The sequence below is a fragment of the Macaca thibetana genome, chromosome 7, assembly GCF_024542745.1.
Source record: "Macaca thibetana thibetana isolate TM-01 chromosome 7, ASM2454274v1, whole genome shotgun sequence".
Taxonomy (NCBI): Eukaryota; Metazoa; Chordata; class Mammalia; order Primates; family Cercopithecidae; genus Macaca; species Macaca thibetana.
In genome coordinates, this window is record NC_065584.1 from 14197015 (window position 1) to 14221167 (window position 24153).

At 39.1% G+C, this 24153-nt stretch overlaps 1 protein-coding gene across 1 annotated transcript in view; it reads left to right on the plus strand.

The window, feature by feature from the left end:
- The window catches only part of LGMN (legumain), a 1022235-nt gene that overhangs the window by 317437 nt on the left and 680645 nt on the right, over nucleotides 1-24153 (plus strand). The gene's annotated exons all lie outside the window — the stretch shown is intronic.

The window sequence follows — 24153 nt, forward strand, 5'->3', positions numbered from 1 at the left end:
TTCCCTCCTGTCTGTGGGTACATGCCACAATCCTTTAACCTCTTGCCTAGCTAAACCCTATGTACTATTCAAAGAGCAGTTTTTCCTCCCACATAAAGACCTTCCTGTATACTGCAGCTATTACAGATTTTCTTCTCCTCTAAAACCTTTCTGCGTTTGTAGATTATAACATTCAGGAAAATCCTAAACTGTCTTGGCATTATTTAATCCTTCATCATGGAGTTTGCCTTGACAATCAAAATACAAATGGCTAGCCTGAAGCAACTCTGATAAACTGCAATACCTGCCCCACACTGCCCCAATTGCTTGGCTGAGAGTTGAAAGCATGCCACAACACACACACACACACACACATACACACACACATACACACACACACACACGTACACACACACCCTTGGCAAAGACTGGGAGATTTATTGGTTCTAGGCAGTTAAGAAAGTCTTCATCCAATAATTAGCTGACCACTAAGCTAACCAAGTAGAGACTTCAATGGCCACATAAAACATAGAATATAGATGTTACAGCAATAATTGAGAAAAGTCACTAAACAAACACACTAAAACAAACAGTAGCAACAAGAAACCCTGAGGAGGGGGAAGAAAATCTGACTTCCAGAGCTACTATACTACTTAAAATGTCTAGCTTTCAACAAGAACAATAAAAAGAGTATAAGAACAGCAAAGAAATAAGAAAGTATGGGCCATACATAAGGGAAAAAAGCAATCAATAGAAACTGACTCTAAGAAATCCCAGACATTGGACTCACTACACAAAGAATTCAATAATCTATTTTAAATATATTCAAAGAACTAAATCATATCTAAAGGACTAAAGTATGAGAATCATGTCTCACTAAATAGAAAATATCAATTTATTGGTTCTAGAAATTGACATTTTAAAGAGACAGACTTTTTTAAAAAACTAAAGAGAAAAATTCTGGAGTTGAAAATAACAAAAACTGAAAGGAAAAATCCACAAGACAATCTCAACAGAAGATTTCAGCAGACAGAAAAAAAACTCAGTGAACTTGGAAACAGGTCGATTGAGAGTGCCTAGTCTGGGTAACAGAAAAAAAGAAAGAAGGAAGAAAAATGAACAGAGCCTCAGACATGTGAGACATCAAGCATGCAAACATGACTGAATTTTACCTGACATAGAGTTTTCCCAAGTGACAATTCAAAAGAGCTTTATCCAGGGCATTTGTCAAATGAGTCCTAGAAGGAGAGGAGCAAGAGAAAGGTACAGAATATTTGAAGAAATATTTGCCAATGAATTCCCCAAATGGAGACAAAACACTAATCTTCACATCCTCAAACTCCAAGTAGAATAAATTCAAAGAGATCCATGCCTAGACACATCATATTCAAACTGTCAAAAAGCAAAGAAAAAAAATGTTTAAAGCTCAAAAAAAAGAAACAAACCACCAAATATATATGATACTCAATAAAATCAACAGCTGATTTCTCATTAGAAATTGTGGAGACCAGCAATGGTGGGATGACATATTCAAAGTACTAACAGAAAAAAAAACACGAATAAATTCAATGGCCAGCAAAACTATTGATATGGTTTGGCTCCATGTCCCCACCCAAATCTCTTGTTGAACTGCAATCCTTAATGTTGGGGGAGGGACCTGGTGGATGGTGATGGGATCATGGAGGTGGATTTCCCCTTGCTCTTCTCATGATAGTGAGTTCTCATTACATCTGGCATGTAGCATTTCCCCCTTTGCTGTCTCTCTCTCCTGCTCCACCACGGTAACACGAACTTGTTTCCCTTTTGCCTTTTGCCATGATTGTAAGTTTCCTGAGGCCTCCCAGCCATGTTTCCTGTACAGCTTATGGAACTATGAGTCAATTAAACTTCTTTTCTTCATAAATTACCTAGTCTATGGTAGTTTTTTTATAGCAGTGTGAAAACAAACTAATACAACTATCTTTAAAAATGAAGGCAAATTTTAAAACATTTCCAAATAAACAAAAACCTAAAGAATTCCTCACTAGAGACCATACTAAAATAAATATTAAAGTGTCCTTCAGAATTAAAGAATCCTAGAGAGTAACTGAAATCGGCAAGAAGAAATAAAAAGCACAGAAAAGGTAATTATATAGATAAATATAAAAGACAATAAAAATGTGGTTTTTGTTTGTAACTCTTTTTTTCCTATAAAATTTAAAAGACTGGCTGGGTGCAGTGGCTCATGTCTGTAAGCCCAGTGCTTTGGGAGGCCAAGACAGAAGGATTGCTTGAGGCCAGGAGTTGGAGACCAACCTAGGCAAAATAGTGAGACCTTATCTCTACGAAAAAATTAAAAATTAGCCAGGCATGGTGGCACATGCCTGCAGTCCAAGCTACTCAGGATCCTGAGGCGAAAGGATTGCTTGAGCTCAAGAGTTCAACACTGCAGTGAGCTATGATCATGCCACTATACTCCAGCCTGGGTGACAGAATGAGACCCTATCTCTAAAAATAATAAAAACATAAAATGGCCAGGTGCAGTGGCTCACGCCTGTAACCCCAGCACTTTGGGAGGCTTAGGCGGGTAGATCACGAAGTCAGGAGCTCAAGGCCAGCCTGGCCAAGATGGTGACACCCCATCTCTATTAAAAATACAAAAAGTAGCTGGGTGTAGTGGCGGGTGCCTGTAATCCCAGCTACTCAGGAGGCTGAGGCAGGAGAATCGCTTGAATCTGGGAGGCGGAGGCTGCAGTGAGCCGAGATCGCACCACTGCACTCTAGCCTGGGTGACGGAGCAGGACTCTGTCTCAAAAAGATAATAAATAAGATAAAATAAAATAAAAGACAACTGCATGAAGCAAAAATTAAAAACCTGTGTTGATGCGAGGATAAAATGAGTTAAGAATGTAAAGCTCTTAGATGCTGGCACATATGAAAAACTTAATAATGTTAAGTATCATTATTTTTTATTACAATATGTGTGACACATCAGTGAGCATAAATGCTTAGCTAAATAAGGCAAATGAAACCAGATGATGAAAGTGATAATAGATGTCACAGCCAAATAGCTTTTATTTCCACCTCAGAACATAGCAAGAATACTGGCAGAAACTGGGAGTTTGAAAGTAGTTACTCATGGGTACTAGGAATTCTGTGTAGAAGACACTGAGCTTGAATGTATAGTGGAAGATACAGATGTCCTAAAATAAATAAATAAATAAAACCTGACAAAATTGGAATGGAGTTTGAATGGGAGTTAGAACCTAGAAATTACAATCATAAGAGTAATGTTTGAGGTTAAGGGACAATAGTAACTCCCCAAATAAAATAGCATACTTAGAGAACAGCAGAGAACCAAGGATTGAGATTTAAAAGAAATCAAGAATTGGAGAAAGCCAGTTAGCATATACTTTCTAGGGGTGTGGCAAATATCCAATCACATAGCCAGAAGGAAAAGAATAATTGAATAATGGTATGGCTTTTTAAAAATTGCTTCAATTTTATTGTTCCTATAAAAAGAATATTCTAAGGAAAATGCTAAAATAAAAGATTCTATCCAGTCTACCTAGAAAAGTTTGCATATACCTTGTTCACTTGACTGTGTTTCTGAAGTGTAATTTCACCTAGAAAAATGGCAAGAATACTTATGTAATATTTTAATGTCTTTATTTCTAAATTTCTCTTGACAGCTAAAAATTTTGAAAATAAGCCTATGTCATTTGGCTCAACTTCATGAAGAAGGGAATCCTATTTCCTACATTAATTATGGAGAACTGTAACCTTTGGTCTCAATAAAATATTAATAGAAGTCATTAAATATAACGACCAGCTTCTGAAATGAGCCTTATTTAATGACTAAGTCTTAGATTAATTCAAGAACCATTTACTGAATCCTACTGCTATGATTTGAATGTCCCCTTCAAACTTACGTTGGAATTCAATTGCTAATGAAACAGTGTTGACATACAGGACCTTTGAGGAGTAATTAGAGAATACAGTATTGCTGTTATTGTGGAAGTGGGTTAGTTTATCACCTGAGAGGGATCCTGCTAAAAGGATAAATTATTCATCCCCCATTTTCTTCTCTATCTCACTGGCTCCTGCCCTCTCTCATACCAGCTCTCTCACCACAAGATGCCTCTGCCATGTTATGATGCAGCAAGAGGCGCTCACCAGATGTGCCCTCAATCTTGGAATTTCCAGCCTTCAGAATGGTGACCCAAATAAACTTCTGTTGTTTATAAATTACCCAGTCCATGGTATTCTGTCATAGCAGCCAAAAACAGACTAAGACATCTACTATCTGCAATAGATTCTACTCCTCATTCTCTGGAACATCATAGTTTCTCTCTGTTGTCCTATATGTATTTAATCACACACTGGCATGCTGTTTACTACCTGTATTATTCCATTTTCATGCTGCTACAAAGAAAAGAGGTTTAATTGGACTTACAGCTCCCTGTCACTGGGAAAATCTCACAATCATGGCAGAAGGCAAGGAGGACCAAGTCACATCTTACATGGATGAAAGCAGGCAAAGAGAGAGCTTGTGCAGGGAAACTCTGCCTTATAAAGCCATCAGATCTTGTGAAAATTATTCACTATCATGAGAAGAGTGCAGGAAAGACCCACCCCCGTAATTCAGTCACCTCCCACTGAGTCCCTCCCATGGGAATTCAAGATGAGATTTGGGTGGGGACACAGCCACATCATATCATTCTGCCCCGGCCCCTCCAAAATCTCATATTCTCACATTTCAAAACCAATCATGCCTTCCCAACAGTCCCCTAAAGTCCGAACTCATTTAAGTGTTAACTCAAAAGTCCACAGTCCAAAGTCTCATCTGAGACAAGGCAAGTCCCTTCTGTCTATGAGCCTGTAAAATCAAAAGCAAGTTAGTTACTGCCTAGATACAATGGGGGTACAGGCATTGAATAAATGCAGCCATTCCAAATGGGAGAAATTGGCCAAAACAAAGGGGCTACAGGCCCTACACAAGTCCAAAATTCAGCAGGGTAGTCGAATCTTTTTTTTTTTTTTTTTTTTTTTTTGAGATGGTGTCTCACTCTGTCGCCCAGGCTGGAGTGCAGTGGCACAATCTCGGCTCACTTCATGCTCTGCCTCCCAGGTTCATGCCATTCTCCTGCCTCAGTCTCCCAAGTAGCTGGGACTACAGGCACCTGCCACCACGCCGGCTAATTTTTTGTATTTTTAGTAGAGAGGGGATTTCACCATGTTGGCCAAGATGGTCTCGATCTCTTGACCTCGTGATTCACCTGTCTAGGCCTCCCAAAGTGCTGGGATTACAGACGTGAGCCACCACGCCTGGCAGGCAGTCAAATCGTAAAACTCCAGAGTTATCTCCTTTGACTCCATGTCTCACATCCAGGTCACACAGATGCAAGAGGTGGGTTCCCATATCTTGGGCAGCTCCACCCCTGTGGCTTTGTAGCCTCCCTTCTGGCTGTTTTCATGGGCTGGCACTGAGTGTCTGTGGCTTTTCCAGGTGCACAGTGCAATCTGTCAGCGAGTCTACCGTTCTGGGGTTTGGAGGATGGTGGCCTTCTTCTCACAGCTCCACTAAGTGGTGCCCCAGTAGGGACTCTATGTGGGGGCTCTAACTCCACATTTCCCTTCTGCACTGCCCTAGCAGAAGTTCTCCATGAGAGCCCCACCCCTGCAGCAAACTCCGGCCTGGGCATCCAGGCATTTCCATACATCTTCTGAAACCTAGGTGGAAGCTCCCAAACTCCAATTCTTGACTTCTGTGTACTCTCAGGCTCAACACCACATGGAAGTTGCTGAGGCTTGGGGCTTGCACCCTCTGAAGTCATGGCCTGAGCTCTACGTTGGCCCCTTTCGGCCATGGCTGGGGCACCTGGGATGAAGGGCACCAAGTCCTTAGGCTGCACACAGCATGGGCCTCATCTACAAAACCATTTTCTCTTAGGCCTTTAGGCCTGTGATGGGAGGGGTTGCTGTGAAGGCCTCTGATATGCCCTGGGGACATTTTTCCCATGTCTTGGGGATTTAACATTTAGCTCCTCATTACTTATAAAAATTTCTGCAGCCAGCTTGAATTTCTCCTCAGAAAATGGGTTTTTCTTTTCTATCACATTGTCAGGCTGCAAATTTTTCAAACTTTTATGCTCTGCTTCCCTTATAAAACTGAATGCCCCTAACAGTACCCAAGTCACTTCTTGAATGCTTTGCTGCTTAGAAATTTCTTCTACCAGATACCCTAACTCATCTCTCTCAAGTTCAAAGTTTCACAAATCTCTAGGGCAGGGGCTAAATGCTGCCAGTCTCTTTGCTAAAACACAACAATAGTCACCTTTGCTCTAATTCCCAATAAGTTCCTCATCTCCATCTGTACCACCTCAGCCTGGACCATATTGTCCATATCATTATCAAGCTTTTGATCAAAGCCATTCAACAAGTCTCCAGAAAGTTCCAGACTTTCCCACATTTTCCTGTCTTCTTTTGAGCCCTCCAAACTGTTCCAACCTCTGCCTGTTACCACGTTCCAAAGCTGCTTCCACATTTTCAAGTATCTTTTCATCAACATCCCATTCCTGGTACCAATTTACTGTATTAGTCAGTTTTCACACTGCTGATAAAGACACACCCAAGAATGGGCAATTTACAAAGGAAAGAGGTTTAATTGGACTTACAGTGCCATGTGGCTGGGGAAACCTCACAATCATGGTGGAAGGCAAGGAGGAGCAAGTCATCTCTTACACAGATAGCAGTAGGCAAAGAGAGAGTTTGTGCAGGGAAACTCTACCTTAAAATGCCATAAGATCTCATGAGAATTATTCACGATCATGAGAAGAGTGCAGGAAAGACCCACCCTTGTAATTCAATCACCTCCCACCAGGTTCCTCCCATGACACATGGGAATTGAAGATGAGATTTGGGTGGGGACAAAGCCAAACCATATCATTACCTTTCTTCAAAACGTGTTCATATTTCAAGAAAACCAACATTCCACCTCCTAATTCTCAATGAAACTGATTTTAACAATTCACAAAGGCCTAGAGAAACATTCCAACATTTTTCATCTTTTAAAAGATACTTATAAAACACATAATTATTTTCTCCTAGGTTACTTAAAGCCATTCATATTATGAAATACAGCATACACAGGAAAGTATATAAAACATAAATATGCAGTTTAATGAATTATTATTTAAGCAGACACTCACGTAACCACCACTCAGGTCAAGAAACAGGGCATTGCCAACACTAAAAAAGCTTCCAATTTGCCATTCTTAACTAAAACTCTCACCCTCACTGCCAAAGGTAACAATTGCCTGACCTTGGTGGTAACTGCTTTCATGATTCTCTGTATAAAAGAGTGATTTTAAAAGAACAGAAAACTATCAAAAACCTATTAGTCACTAGACTATATCTGAACATACAGTCAAAAACAATTTTTAAAGGAACTATCACAATTATTTTTGTAATTTTACTAATGTTCCATACTATCCCCAAGGCATATATCAATCCTGAGGTCTACTTTAGTGCAAATCTTTTGTAGCCTACCACCAATGACAGTCCAGACGCAGTCCCTTCATTTCTTCAAGAACATATTAGTTGTTATAAACACAGTTATCAAGATATCCTAAGAGATTTGGGTAATCACTCATCGACCATCAATATTTCAAACCAAATAAACAGTCCTGTTCCAGAGAAGATGCTGATTAAGGAGCTGCTAAAACATGTGATGAAAATGAAGTAGAAAATGTATCTGAGAATTCCTGTTGGCTACGGGCAGGAAAAAACCCACTTCTTTAGCTTGTTTGAATATGTGACCCCTGTCACTATGTTCCTCATAAAAAACAATGGACTGAAGATTCATTGTGTAAATATTGAGAAATAAGAGGGGAAATCTGTAATTTGACACATACTACATGCCCATATATAACATATAATTAATGTGTAATAAATTTTGAAGTGTTCACTTCTTTTTTAATCACCTGTACCCTTCCTACTAAGTGTGTATCCCCTAAACACTACACTTTAGTTTTACTTGTTTTTTAACATTAAATAAATGAAAACACATAGTATATATTCCTTTGGTCTTGCTTCTATCCTTCAACATTGTTTCTGAAATTCATCATGTTGTTACATGAAGCTGTCATTTGTTAAATTTCATTACTGTACAGTAGTTCATTGTACAAATATCAAAGACTTATTTCTCAATTCTTGGTGACAAACATTTGAGTTATTTCAATTTGAAATTGCCAAACGTAATGCTACTATATAAATTAAGATTCATGTCTCCCAGTGCATATGTGGATGTATTTCAGTCAAGTACATACCTAGAAATGAAACTGACGGTCACAGGACTGCCTCATCTTCAACTTTACTGCATCATGCTAAACCGTTTTCCAAATTGTTGTGCCAATTTACACTTCCACCAGTTGTTCTACATCTTTGCTTATACGTGGTGGTGCCATCTTTTTAATATAAGCCATTCAGCTAATTGTGTAGCAGCTTCTTTTAGTTTGCAATTCACTGATTACTGACTTGAACATTTCTTATGCATTTATTGCACATTTAGATATCCTCTTTGTGAAGTTCCTGTTTAAGTCATTGATCATTTTATATAAATTGTCTTTTTTGGCTGGGCGCAGTGGCTCACGCCTGTAATCCCAGCACTTTGGGAGGCTGAGGCGGGTGGATCACGAAGTCAGGAGATCGAGACCATCCTGGCTAACACAGTGAAATCCTGTCTCTACTAAAAATACAAAAAATTAGCTGGGCACGGTGGTGGGCACCTGTAGTCCCAGCTGCTCGGGAGACTGTGGCAGGAGAATGGCGTGAACCCTGGAGGCGGAGCTTGCAGTGAGCCGAGATTGCGCCACTGCACTCCAGCCTGGGTGACAGAGCGACACTCCACCTCAAAAAAAAAATTGTCTTTTTAAAATTAATATGAAGGAATACTTCATGTCATCTAGATACAAGCCTTGGCAGGGCACTGTAACTCACACCTGTAATCTCAGTAATTTGGAAGGCCCAGGTGGGAGGATTACTTGAGGCCAGAAGTTCAAGACCAGCCTGGTCAACACAGCAAGACTCTGTCTCAAAAAAAAAAAAAAAAAAAGTATAGATACAAGCCTTTTGTCAGTTATATATGTTGCAAATACTTTTTACCATTCTGTAGCCTACTTTTGCACACTCTTATGTTTGTTTTTTGATGAAAAGAAGATCTTACTTTTATTGTCAAATTTGTCAACCATTTTCTATACAGTTAGTGCCTTTTAAAAATCTTTCCCTACCCCAAAGTCTTGATAATATGCTTCTGTTTTATCTAATAAAGCTTTACTGTTTGCCATGCACCTTCATGCCTACAACTCACATGGGAATTGATGTATGGCTGTGATATGAGATAAAAGTCAAGTTTCTTTTCCTTTTTTTTTCTTTTCTTTCTTCGTTTCTTTTTATCATATGTATATCCACTTGTCCCATACGTTTTATTGAATAGACTACCCTTAATCCGCTACTGTGCAACAGCACCTTTGTCTAATCAAGTGTTCACACCTTGGCTCTATTTCTGGACTCTATTTTGTTGTGTCAATCAATTATATATTTTTGTGCTGATACCACTGTTGTAATTACTGCAGCTTTAGGAAAAAGTCTTGATATATGGAATCCTGCCATATTGCTGCTTTTCTTCAGGAGTGTTTTAGTTATTCTTGATCTTTTAATTTTAAAATAAAGTTTAGAATCAGCTTAAGATTCTAAACAAATGCAGAAAACACACAGAAAAAAAGGAATTTTGTTTTGGATTGTTTTAAATCTACAGATAAATTGAGGAGATAATTTGAAAAGAATCTGATATCTTTACAACATTAAGTTCTACAGTCTATGAATCTAATTTCTCCCTTTATTTAGGGCTTCTTTAATTTCCTTCAAGAATGTTCTTCACAGAAGTATAGTACATCTTTTCATAGATTTATTCCCAGAATACTCAAAATTTTTTATGCCACTGTAAATGGTTGCTTTTTATATTTCATTTTACAACTATATGTGGTTGATACACAGAACTACATCTGGTTTTTGTTTAATAACTTGTATCCTACAAACTTGCTAATTTATTAATGCTAATAATATATCTATACTATCTTTTAAATGTTTCTATATATACACAATCAAGTTACCAGCAAATAGTGACAGTTTATTTATTCATTTCCAATTTGTATCTCTCTTATTTCTTTTCTTACCTTCTTGCACTAGCTAGGACTTCCAGTATAACAATGAAGAAAACTAGAGTAGGCATCCTTGTCCTTTTTCCAACTCCATCGAGAAAGCTTTCAAAAGGTCACCAATTAAGGATGATTTTCCTATTGCTTTTCTGTAGAAACCTTTTATCAGGCTGAGGATATTCTCTTGTATTATAAATTTGTTGAGTGTTTTTATCATGAATATATGTTGACTTTTATCAAATGGTTTGCCACATCTATTGAAACGATCATATATTTTTCTGCTTTAATCTTTTAATGTAGTACATTACATTGATTGATTGTTTCCAATGTTAAACAAATATTTCCTTTCAGGAATAAATCCAACTTAATTCTCACACATTATCTTCTTATAGGTCACTGGATGAAGTTTGCTAGTATTTTGTTCAGAATTTTTTATCTTTGTCCATGAGTGACATTAACCTATAGTTTCCTTTTCTCATATCTATGACTACTTTTGGCTTCAAGGGAATTCTAGCCTCAAGAAACAAATGCTCACCGGGTGTGGGGGCTCACACTTGTAATCTCAGCACTTTGGGAAGCAAAGCAGGCGGATCACCTGAGGTCAGGAGTTCAAGACCAGTCAGGCCAACATGGCAAAACCCCGTCTCTACTAAAAATACAAAAAATTAGCCAGATGTGATGGCACGTGCCTGTAATCCCAGCTACTCAGGAGGCTGAGGCAGGAGAATTGCTTGAACCCAGGAGGCGGATGTTGCAGTGAGCCAAGATCGTGGCACTGCAATCCAGCCTGGACTACAGAGTGAGACTCCGTCTAAAAAACAAAAAAAGCTCCCACTTTTCCTGTTTTCTGGAAGAATTTGTATTAGGTTGGTGCTTCTGTGTAAGGCCCTCCCATTTTTTATAATCTTCCCCATAAGTTCTAACTCCTTCCACCTCCATGAACTCCAACCTGTGTCTCCTCAATTCAGCAAAACCACCAGGCTCTGCTTGGGATCCCCTTTCCTACAATGTTATGTGAAAACTGCCTCCAGGAAAATGGAACTGGGCAACTTGAGAATCACCTAGTTTTTTTTTTTCCTTCTCATAGGGATTACAGTCTGGGACTGCCTGTTGAACAATGTCTCAAAACAGGGTTTTTCGTTTATTCTTTCCAGATTTCTAGTTTTTTATTATGAGATGAAAAGCCATAACCCTGTAGCTCTGTCATGGTCAGAGGGAGACATTTACTTTTTTTTTTTTTTTTTTTTTTTTTTTTTTTTTTTTTTTTTTTTGAGACGGAGTCTTGCTCTGTCGCCCGGGCTGGAGTGCACTGGCCGGATCTCAGCTCACTGCAAGCTCCGCCTCCTGGGTTCACGCCATTCTCCTGCCTCAGCCTCCCGAGTAGCTGGGACTACAGGCGCCCGCCACCTCGCCCGGCTATTTTTTTGTATTTTTTAGTAGAGACGGGGTTTCACCGTGTTAGCCGGGATCGTCTCTCGATCTCCTGACCTCGTGATCCGCCCGTCTCGGCCTCCCAAAGTGCTGGGATTACAGGCTTGAGCCACCGCGCCCGGCCGACATTTACTTTTAATTTTATTTCTGTCATCTTACGTTTGAGCAACTTGCTTTGGCCTCCCCAATGTCATTTCCCCATCTTGTTGGTTACTGCACTCTGATATTGCCTTGAGGAGCCATCCTAACCCCCATTTTATGTTGTGTAAGCGTCACTGTTAATCAGTGTCCCCATCCTCCATGACCAGGAAATAATCTCATAACTCAAAATGTTCTGGAGATGCTCTCTCTCTCCGCTGAGAATCTGAAGCCAAACTCATGATACAAGGATAAAAAGTTAAACTAGTCCATTCCAATCAATTCCTAAAGAGATTAGCCATTGACCCTTACACAACATGACTATTAGCTGGTGAATCTCACTGGAAGAAGCCAATCTGGATACACTGGAATACGAAATGATCGATCAATTATTCTCTGAACCTAAAATGTAAATATATATTACTTCCAACTGTTCCACTACAAAGGAAAAAGGAAGAAGATCAAGGTTCCTCGTCAGAAAGAAGTTTAATATTCCTTCAATATCTTACACAAGAGGTGCCCCCATCCAGACCTGAACTCAAGTGGTCTTTATCTGAAAGTGTTCACTCATAAAACTGACAAAAAAATGTTAAGCAATGCTATTCATTATTTATGAAGACGCAGAGTAATGGACACCTTCATGTATCACTGGTTGAAATATGAATTGCTGCAACCACTTCTGGAAACTAATCAGGCAATCTCTATTAATATTAAAAATACATATACAATTTAGCAGAAATCTTGGATGCAAAATACATTTTTGAGAAATGTATTCTTTACAAACAAAAGCACCAGTGCCAAAAACATATATATACCACTGTTTCTTTCAACTTTGTCTGAAGGAAGGAAGGGAGAAAGGGAGGAAGGAAGGAAAGAAGAAAGGAAGGGTATGCATGTCCATCAAAATAATGACCGAGTATATCATAGTATATTCATGCTATAGAATATTAACTTTACAGTCACGTGTGGTGGTATGTGCCTGCAGTCCCACCTACCAGGGAGGCTTAGCCAGAAGGATCGCTTGAGCCCAAGAGTTCCAGGCTGTAATGAGCCAAGATTGCACCATTGCCCTCTGGCCTTGGTGACAGGGCAAGACTCCAACTCAAAAAAACAAAAAAAGGAATATTAACTTTTGAGAAGAATGAGCTGGTCATGTGCAGTGCATGGCTCATGCCTATAATCCTAGACTGAGGTAGCTATACTTAAACAAAATAGATGTCAAGATAAAAACTATCAGAAGAGACAAAGAAGGTCATTACCTAATGAGAAACGGGTAAATTCAGCAAGAGGATATAACAATTGTAAATATATATGCACCCAATACTGGAGCACCCAGATATATAAAGCAAATATCAGAGCTAAAGAGAGTTAGACCCCAATACAATGATAGTTGGAGACTTCAATATCCTATTTTAAGCACTGAACAGATCTTCCAGACAAAATCAACGAAGAAACATTGTACTTAATCTGTACTATAGAACAAATGGAGCTAATAGAGATTTGCAGAACATTTCATGCGATGACTGCAGAATACACATTTTTTTCTTCAGCGTATGGATCATTTTCAAGGAAGGACCATGTGTTAGTTCACAAAATAAGTCTTAAAACATTAAAAAAAAAAACTGAAATAATATCAAGCATCTTCTCTGACCACAATGAAATAAAACTACAAATGAATAACAAGAAGAACTTTGGACACTGTTCAAACACATGGAAATTAAGCAACATGCTACTGAATGACCAGTGGGTCAATGAAGAAAGTAAGAAGAAAATTTAGAAATTTCTTGAAACAAATGCTAACGGCAACATAACATACCAAAACCTAAGAAATACAGCAAAAGCAGAACTAAGAAGGAAGTTTACAACTATACATGTTTACATTGAAAAAGAAAAAAAATTCAAATAAACAACCTAATGATAACCTTAAAGAACTAGAATGGCAACAACAAACCAAACCAAAAATTAATAGAAGAAAGAAACAATAAAGATCAGAGCAGAGGCCAGGCGTGTTGGCACACGCCTAAAATCCCAGCACTTTAGGAGGCCAAGGCGGGTGGATCACCTGAGGTCCAGCCTGACTAACATGGTGAAACCCCATCTCTACTAAACACAAAAAAATTAGCTGGGCATGGTGGCGCATGCCTGTAATCTGAGCTACTTGGGAGGCTGAGACAGGAGAATCGATTGTACCTGGGAGGCGGAGGTTGCAGTGAGCCAAGATCATGCCACTGTACTCCAGCCTGGGCAAGAAGAGCGAAACTCCATCTAAAAAAAAGATCAAAGCAGAAATACATGAAATTGAAATGAAGGAAACAATACAAAAGATCAATGAAGCAAAAACTTGGTTTTTTAAAAAAATGAACAAGAGTGACAAACCTTTAGCCCCACTAACCAAGAAAAAAAGAGAGAAGACCCAAATAAATAAAATTGGAGATGAAAAAGGAGGCATTGCAACTAATACCACAGAAATTCAAAGCATCATTAGTGGCTACTATGAGCAACTATATGCCAATAAATTGGAAAATCTGGAAGAAATGAATAAATTCCCAGATACATACAACCTATCAAGATTGAACCATGTAGAAATTCAAAACCAGAACATACCAATAATAAGTTATGAGAATGAAGCCATAATAAAAAGTCTCCCATCAAAGAAAAGGCCAGGACCCAAAGGCTTCACTGCTGAATTCTATCAAACATTTAAAGAAGAACTGATACCAATCCTACTCAAAGTAATTGGAAAAATAGAGGAGGAGAGATTACTTCCAAATGCATTCTATCAGGCCAATATTACACTGACATCAAAACCAGACAAAGACACATCAAAAAAAGAAAACAACAGGCCAGTATCACTGATACATATTAATGCAAAAATCTCAACAAAATGCTAGCAAACCAAATTCAAGAGCACATTAAAAAGATCATTCATCGTGCGGGGCGCGGTGACTCAAGCCTGTAATCCCAGCACTTTGGGAGACCGAGACGGGCGGATCACGAGGTCAGGAGATCAAGACCATCCTGGCTAACACGGTGAAACCCCGTCTCTACTAAAAAAATACAAAAAACTAGCCGGGCGAGGTGGTGGGCGCCTGTAGTCCCAGCTACTCGGGAGGCTGAGGCAGGAGAATGGCGTGAACCCGGGAGGCGGAGCTTGCAGTGAGCTGAGATCCGGGCACTGCACTCCAGCCTGGGCGACAGAGCGAGACTCCGCCTCAAAAAAAAAAAAAAAAAAAAAAAAACTTAAAGACTCTACCAAAAAGCTATTAGAACTGATAAACAAATTCAGTAAAGTTGCAGCATACAAAATCAACATACAAAAATCAATAGCATCTTTTTTTTTTTTTTTTTTTTTTGAGACAGAGTCTTGCTCCATCACCCAGGCTGGAACACAGTGGTGCAAGCTCTGCTCACTGCAACCTCCACCTCCTGGGTTCAAGCAATTCTCCTGCCTCAGCCTACCGAGTAGCTGGGATTACAGGTGTGCACCATCATGCCTGGCTAATTTTTGTATTTTTAGTAGAGATGAGGTTTCACCATGTTGGCCAGGCTGGTCTCAAATGCCTGGCCTCAAGTGATCCACCCACCTCAGCCTCCCAAAGTGCTGGGATTACAGGCGTGAGCCACTGTGCCTGGCCTCAGCAGCATTTTTGTATGTCAACAGTGAAAAATCTGAAAAAGGAACCAAGAAAGTAATCCCATTTGTAATAGCTATGAATAAGATAAAATATCTAGGAATTAGTTTTTGAAAGAAATGAAAGATCTCTACAATGAAAACTATAAAACAGTGATGTACAAAATTAAAGAAGACACCAAAAAATAGAAAGAGATTTCATGTTTATGAATTGGAAGAATCAATATTGTTAAAATGTCCATACTACCCAAAGCAATCTTCAGATTCAATGCAATCCCTATCAAAATACCAATGATGGTATTCACAGAATATAGAAATAGAAATATTTCTATTTCACAGAAATAGAAAAAACAATTCTAAAATTTATTTGGAACCATAAAAGACCAAGAATAGCCAGAGCTATCCTAAGCAAAAACAAAACTGGAGGAATCACATTACCTGACTTCAACTTACACACTACAGAGCTAGAGTAACCAAAATGGCATGGTACTGGCATAAAAACAGACATGTAGACCAGTGGAATAGAAGGTAAGTCCATACATCTACAATGAACTCATTTTTGACAAAGGTGTCAAGAACATACATTGGGGAAAAAGGCAGTCTCTTCAATAAATGGTGCCCAGAGAAATGGATATCCACATGCAAAATAATGAAACTAGACTCCTATTTCTTCCCATATACAAAAATCAAATCAAAATGAATTATAGACTTAAATCTAAGACCTCAAACTATGAAACTACTAAAAGAAAACATTGGGGAAACTCTCTAGGACATTGAGTCATGTCCCACAGGGACAGACAACCAAGGCAAAAATGGACAAATGGGATCACATCAAGTTAAAAAGCTTCTGCACAGCAAAGGACACAATCAACAAAGTAAAGAGACAACCCACAGAATGGGAGAAAATATTTGCAAGCTACCCATTTGACAAGGGATTCATAGCCAGAATATATAATGAGTTCAAACAACTCTATAGGAAAAAAATCTAATAAACCCATTTAAAATGGGCAAAAGATCTGAATAGACATTTCTCCAAAGAAAACATACAAATGGTAAACAGGCGTATGAAAAGGTGCTCAATGTCATTGATCATAAGGGAAATACAAATCAAAACTACAATGAGCTATTATCTCACCCCAGTTAAAATGGCTTCTATCCAAAAGTTAGACAATAACAAATGCTGGAGAGGATGTGGAGAAAAGGGAACCCTTGTACACTGTTGGTGGGAATGTAAATTAGTACAACCACTACGGAGAACAGTTTGGAGGTTCCTCAAAAAACTAAAAATAGAACTACCATGTGATCCAGCAATCCCACTCCTTAGGTGTATACCCAAAAGAAAGGAAACGAGTAAATCTGAGAGATATCTGCACTCCCATGTTATTGTAGCACTATTCATAAGAGCCATTTGGAAGTAACCTAAGGGTCCATCAACAGATGAGAGATTGTATTAGTCCATTTTCACGCTGCTGATAAAGACCTACCCGAGACTGGGCAATTTACAAAAGAAAGAAGTTTATTGGATTTACAGTTCCACATGGCTGAGGAGGCCTCACAATCATGGCAGAAGGTAAAAGGCAAGGAGGAGCAAGTCACATCTTACATGGATGGTGGCAGGCAAAGAGAGAGTTTGTGCGGGGAAACTCATGTTTTTTGAAATCATCAGATCTCGTGAGACTCATTCACTATCATGAAAACAGCACAGAAAAGACCCACTCCCATAATTCAATCACCTCTCACTGAGTTCCTCCCATGACACATGAGAATTGTGGGTGTTACAATTCAAGATGAGATTTGGGTGGGGACACACGTGTGAGCTACAGTGCCCAGCCTAAGTTTTTTTTAAGTACTTGCCACAGCCAACCCAGCCTTCTGCAACCACCACCCTGATCAGTCAGCAGTCATCAACATCAAGGCAATACCAGCAGAGAGTACGTCTTGCTGTAGGTTCATATGATCATTCATATTATTCAGCAATAAAATATTTTTAAATTAGATATGCATATTGTTTTTTAGACATAATGCTATTGCACAGTTAACAGACTATGGCATAGTGTAAACCTGCCTTTCATATATACTGGAAAGCCAAAAAATGTATGTGACTCATTTTATTGCTGTATTTGCTTTATTGCAAGGGTCTGGAATGGAACCCGCAATACCTTCAGGGTATGCCTGTAGATTATTAGACAACATTTTTTCTACTTGTCTTCCTTACCCACCCATAACCATTTCCTTCAACAACCCCAGCTCCCACTTCTCCCCATCTTCTTCTGAAGAAAGAAAATGAAAACTACACTTTAGGTGCAAAGTAGGCCATGGTGAATGCTAAGCTGAGAATGAACCCACAGTCTCTCTCATGAAATTATATGGCCATGAGAAAGACCCCAAACAGTCCCAGTATATGAAAGTTAATTCCTGTAAGACCTCTTTCAAGACCAGTTCAAATGACACACCCTCCATAAAGGAAGAGGTTCTACTTGATTTTCCATCCCAGCTAAATATTCTTTCTTCAGCCTTTCAGATAATAAGCCATTTTATTCTCTTTCTTTTATAATATTTATTATATTCTATCTTAAATTCTGAAATAAAACTGGGAGATTAGACATTCTACCTTGTCTAGTCTGCTATTTAATCTTAGGTTAGTGACAGGCTTTTTGTATCCTCATGGAATATAATGTATTTTGGTACATGCATTAGATCAATCAGTATTTAATATTGATGCAGCAGTGGTAACTCTTCTTCTTAACTGATGAGGAGGAAGACAAAATGGATGGAATTTGAAATCAGAAGACATGGATTCCAGAACTGACTCTACCATTCACTAAATATGGACCTTGGGCAAGCCACTTAACCTCCTCTCGGAGCCTCAGTTTCTTCATCTGCATCTGTATCTGTCTTACTCATTTTTATATCTTCAAGTGCTGGGCACCCAGAAGGTACTCATTAAATACTGAGTAAACGAATGAATGAATAAAAAATGTATGCAAAAATAGCATGCAAACTATTAAAGATTGGCATGCAATTTATTAAGCCCTATTTTGTAGGAACTGTACATATATTCTTGAGGAACGGAAGGAATATAATAATAATCTTCCTCGGGAATATATACACAGTCCTTTTTGCCATGTAAGGTAACATCTTGACATCTTGACAGGTCCTGGAGATTCGGACCTGGACATCTTTGGGGAGTGGGAAGGCAAGCATCATTTTGTCTACCACATACTCTTACACATTCAGAATAAGAAAATAGTGTTCTTTTCTTCTCAAAGCTGCTCTGAAGTTCATTTTTAAAACCAAGGCATGGAATAGGGTGGGTGGAAATATCTTAGGCAATTTGCAACCTCCTGAGATATGTGGGTTACACTTGGCCAGTAATAAATCTCCCCATCAGAGGCGCATCTGTTAAATACCTTGTATTACTAGGAACCAGAAGATAAATAGCTATAGATATAGACACTGAATTCTCAATTCAGAAATTAGTAATATGTCCAGTTTAGGGAATTTAAAAAAATATCTTAGCTTCATTTGAAGTTACAGTTTCTCCCTTCCTCCAGAAAGGCAGCATGGCTGGTCTTTTTAGTTCCCAGCTTAGCTTGTCTATTTCTCCTCCCTTACTTACTAGTTCACACTTGGCTTTCCTAAGACTGAAAGCTTGAGGGAGGGCCAGGCTGATAAGAGTTAAGGTGAAACTCTTTTTTTTTTTTTTTTTTTTTGTAGACAGAGTCTTGCTCTGTCGCCCAGGCTGGAGTGCAGTGGCGCATCTCGGCTCACTGCAAGCTCCGCCTCCCGGGTTCACCCTATTCTCCTGCCTCAGCCTCCCAAGTAGCTGGGACTACAGGCGCCCGCCACCTCGCCCGGCTAATTTTTTTATATTTTTAGTAGAGACGGGGTTTCACCGTGTTAGCCAGGATGGTCTCTATCTCCTGACCTCGTGATTCACCCGCCTCGGCCCCCGAAAGTGCTGGAATTACAGGCGTGAGCCACCGTGCCCGGCCAAGGTGAAACTCGTTTGACTCATATTCTTTTGGAAATCTACCTCTAAAGCTCTCTGACCATGGCAAGTGTTTAAAGCTAACATTTCCTCTAGAGGACACTTCTGTCTTGCTTTGAAGTTCATACACCAGCAGTTCCCTTGGCGCCTGCAAATATATCTCTTCCGGAATGTTCTCCTAGCATTCTACTATTAGGAATCTGGGAGTATACCTCCTCTTCTTCCCACTGAAGTATTCTCAACTCTCTAGATGATGTTTGTAGGCAGACTCTTAAGACAATCCCATTTGTCTTCTCCTCTTGCTCCAGAAGTCCTCATCTGGCCTACCAGTAGCACGCTTCTTGAGCACTATTGATGGGAATGCTGCTATTTTCCAAACCCAGCTCGCTCTTCATCGAAAGCCCTGGCAGGCAGCTCCAGACACAGCTTGTCATCCTCTGGATGATTTAGCTGCATGAACCCCAAATGCTAGGACACATACATGAAGCTCCCTGAGTGATTCCATTAAAGTTCCTCTCACTAAACTTTAAGTGAGGGAAAAGCACCCACACCCCTTCTCGGGGAGTCACAACCCCAACATCTGTCTTCAAATAATCCCTTGACATTTCTAACAATACTTCTGGGCTTCTCTAATTTCTTTTATAGGCTAGAGGTAGTTCGTCAGCTAAAGATTACAAAACCAGCTTCCCCTTCAAATCTGCTTCATGATCTTCCATCTCACTTTAGAATTGGAACTAGTTAGCACCTTTATCTTGGGGTCTGGGCCAAAACTGAGGCAACATAATCAAATCTTAACATTCCACTCCATGTATTTGTTTTTACAAGATTAATGTATTTCCTCTACTAAGAATAAAATTCCATATGGGCAGGAACCACATCCGTTTTGGTTATCTCTGACTAAGGCACTCAATAAATACTTACTAAATGACTGACAAATACTAACAAATCAGCAAAACTCCCTGGCTCTCAAAAACTCAGAAACTATATTAATTTCATACATTTGTATGCTATTTTCAGATTCCTCCAGAATATCTCTGCAGTGTGGCTACATATTGCAATTTTGGCAAAAACATGAGTATAAGAGTCACCAGAAAAATCTATACACTGAATATAATCTAAAGTAAAACATTAAACAAGCATCTTTCATTCAATCCAACAAATATTGAGTGAGTACCTTCTACATACCACACACCACGCCAGGTACTAGTGTACAGTGATGAACAAAACAGCCAACATCTGGCCTTCTTGGAGCTTATAGTCTAACAGGGGATGCACACAAACAAAACTCTTACTGCAAAATTTCAATTTCACATAAATATGGTGAAGAATATGCATAGGTTTTACTCATAGAAAATAAAAGAAGGAAGCAGAGAGACCACCTTAGAGTGGTCAAAGGGGGTTTCTCCGAGCAAATGACATTTAAGCTGAGACATGAAGATAAGCAGTAGCCCCTGTAGGACGTGGGAGGGAAGTGGAGAAGTCTCCCTGTGCAAAGTCTCTGAGATGACCCTTAATCTGGGGGGAAAAGTGTGATGAGGAATGGGGTAAAGTAGTCTTCATACTTTTTAGTACATATACGATCTTCATTTTTTACAGCAAAAATATATTAATGTGCCATTTTATAATGAAAAAATGTTTACTGTGACTTTGGAATTGAATATTATATCTTGGTTCTAATTTTTCCTGAACCTGGAGATAGAAAAATGTCATCCTCCGCCTCCTACTCTAACCATCCCACCAATAAGGAGAGCAAATCTAACATATGCATCTACTACGTGCCAGCTTCCTTACTTACATTGTGTCTTTAATCCTCAGATCAACCCTGTGAAGTTAAATTGAGGAAGAGAGAAATGAAGTAATTTTCCCAGACTCACAATACTATGAGGTGGCAGAGCTGGGACTGAAATTCTGGTCTGTACAAACTCTTGCATCATGAAATTTAAAAAGCAAAGGGACATCAATATTTGAGAAGCCCTGAATCCAATGGGAAGTCTAATATCTTGCAAATTAATTTTTATTATTTTTATTTTATTTCATTTCAATAGCTTTTGGGGAACGGGTGGGTTTTGGTTACATGGATAAGTTCTTTAGTAGTGATTTCTGACATTTTGGTGCACCCATCACCCAAGCAGGGTACACTGTACCCAATGTGTAGTCTTTTATCCCTCACCCCCCCTCCTACCCTCCCCCTGCAGTCCCCAAAGTCTATTATAAATCATTCTTACTGCGTTCAGATTTCTAAAATGTGCTTCTGCAAATTAGAATCCCAAGCAGCCACAATTGATTTAATGGGTGATTTTAAATATGAATTGTATATTAAAGTAGGTAGGAATGACAGTGAAGAAATTTTGCAGTTTATTAAAGTCTGAAATATACCAAATGAGGTATATTATAAATGTCTGCAGGATATAAGGTGATACTTGGGTTTAAAGTCATGAAACCTTTAGTATTTATGGCCAACTACAGAAATCTCCCTAATTTGCCAACCTCAAAAAAGTTTACTAGCCTGTTCATATTTACCAAATCCTGCTTAATTATAGATGATTACTTTTTTGGTTATCTATAGCCTGTGCAAACTCTCTCTCAATCTCCACCAGTTTGCAAGTCTATCTGTTTTTGTTTGGCTCTTTGGGAAACTAACAAAGTCATGTTCTCTGTAGTTCGAGTAAAAGATGTTGATAAAGGTTATACCTGGAGTAATAAAAAGAATATCATAGATATTCACAAACAGAAGCCCGGGTACAGGCGTGAGCTGCAAGTAGTTGCAGATTTAAAGCAGAGATCAATCACAGCAGTGGAAATTCATGAATCCCCACTCTTTTGCTCAGCTGCTAACATGACTCTCTTATACTCTTTTGCTCCTCCTAATCCAGACTTCGCTGCCTTCTCATAGTGTCAGCTCTGTCTAAAGTTGGCTTCCATGGGACCTCGTGTAGCCTTTCCAGCTACTCCACATTCTGGCCTTTTGAGTCTCATCTTCTGTTGTTTGTTATATAGTGCTACCCATGTATCTAAGTTTTCTCTTTTTCTCAAATACATCACACTGAAAGAAGAGACATAATTCTGGCAACCATGTTGATTTCATAAGTAGCATATGCTACTACAGGTTGAGCTTCTGTAATCCTAAAATACAAAATCCAACATGCTCCAATATTCAAAAGTTTTTGAGTACCAACACGATGCCACAAGTGGAAAATTGTGATGGGCTGACCTCATGTGATGGGTTGCAATTAAAACAGAGCTACAATTTTGTTTCATGCCTAAAATTATTTAAAATACCATATAAAATTACCTTCACGCTATCTGTATATGGTTTATATGAAACATAAATGAATTTTGTGTTTAGACTTAGATCCTATCTCCAAGATATCTCATTATGTATATGGAGATATTCCAAAATCTGAAAAAAAATCAAAATCTGAAACACATCTAGTCCTAAGCATTTCAGACAAGGGATACTAAACTTACACCACTAACAAGGCTGTATCATTCACTTTATAGTCTCTGATCCCAAGTAGGAAGTTCCCCAAAGGTTAAAATTTACTATTTTTGTCTTCCTGAACTGAAAATTCTTATAATCACCTAAAGATACAGTGGGAATGCCAAATCTCAAGAAGTTAATACAGGTCTCTGGGCAATTGTGTTCCCACCTTTCCATGTGAGCTGAGGCTGAGAAGTATTATTTTGTCCCTGCAGGGAAGCTGTGGTAAGGAGGACAAAAGCATGTGGAAAATACTCCTTTATATCTCCAGAGCTTAAGCATGACAGTAAACAGTCATCAAAGAATCAAAATTGGTTGACAGTCCTAATCCCGTGGCTTATTTTCTATCCCTAACTCATTTACCAATAGGCTGATTTTTAGTGATTTCTAATGAATGAACAAGTGTTAAGTCTAGATATCTGATTATTACAGCAAATATTTTCCAACTCCTTAAACTGTTTAAACACTAAAATGTATTTTGTTGTTGTCTACCAGTAAAAACAGACCACATGGCAGGGATCCTCCTGCTATGAAACTTGTATGTAACTCTCTGCTGGGAGTGGGTAAGAATTAAGAGTTGTTCTGGTGGTCTTTCACACTGGGGAGCATTCTGATGGTCAATACACATCTCCATGCAATAATATTTTATTGGGACAAGATAAGTGGTAGGATTATGAGTAGATTACCCCTTTCCAAAACCACATTGGCTGTTATCCAACACAATATACATTGGATTCCACTACAGCTTTAAGCAGTTCTGTTACAGGATTTCAAAGTGTGTCTTAAATGTAGAGTTTGAGAAATTGAGAGTTGTGCTCCTTTATAGTTCATTCTCCCCTTTATATTACACAATATTTGCAAGACCTCACTGGTTGAGTCTTCAGATTGTGTCCCAGTAATCACGATTTTATTTTCCAACTCTTGCCTTCTCTCCTATACTTTTCCTCTTCCCCTTGTGGTTGCTCTTTTGAAGCCCTCACCCCTCAGGACATCACCATTTTCTTTAAGAAACAGCTATTCTCGGCCATTGTGGTAGCTCACACCTGTAATCCCAGCACTTTGGGAGGCCAAGGCAGGTGGATCACGAGGTCAGGAGAGAGACCATCCTGGCTAACACGGTGAAACCCTGTCTCTACTAAAAATGCAAAAACAAAAATTAGCCAGGCGTGGTGTTGGGTGCCTGTAGTCCCAGCTACTCGAGAGGCTGAGGCAGGAGAATGGTGTGAACCTGGGAGGCGGAGGTTGCAGTGAGCCGAGATCGCGCCACTGCACTCCAGCCTGGGTGACAGAGTGAGACTCTGTCTCA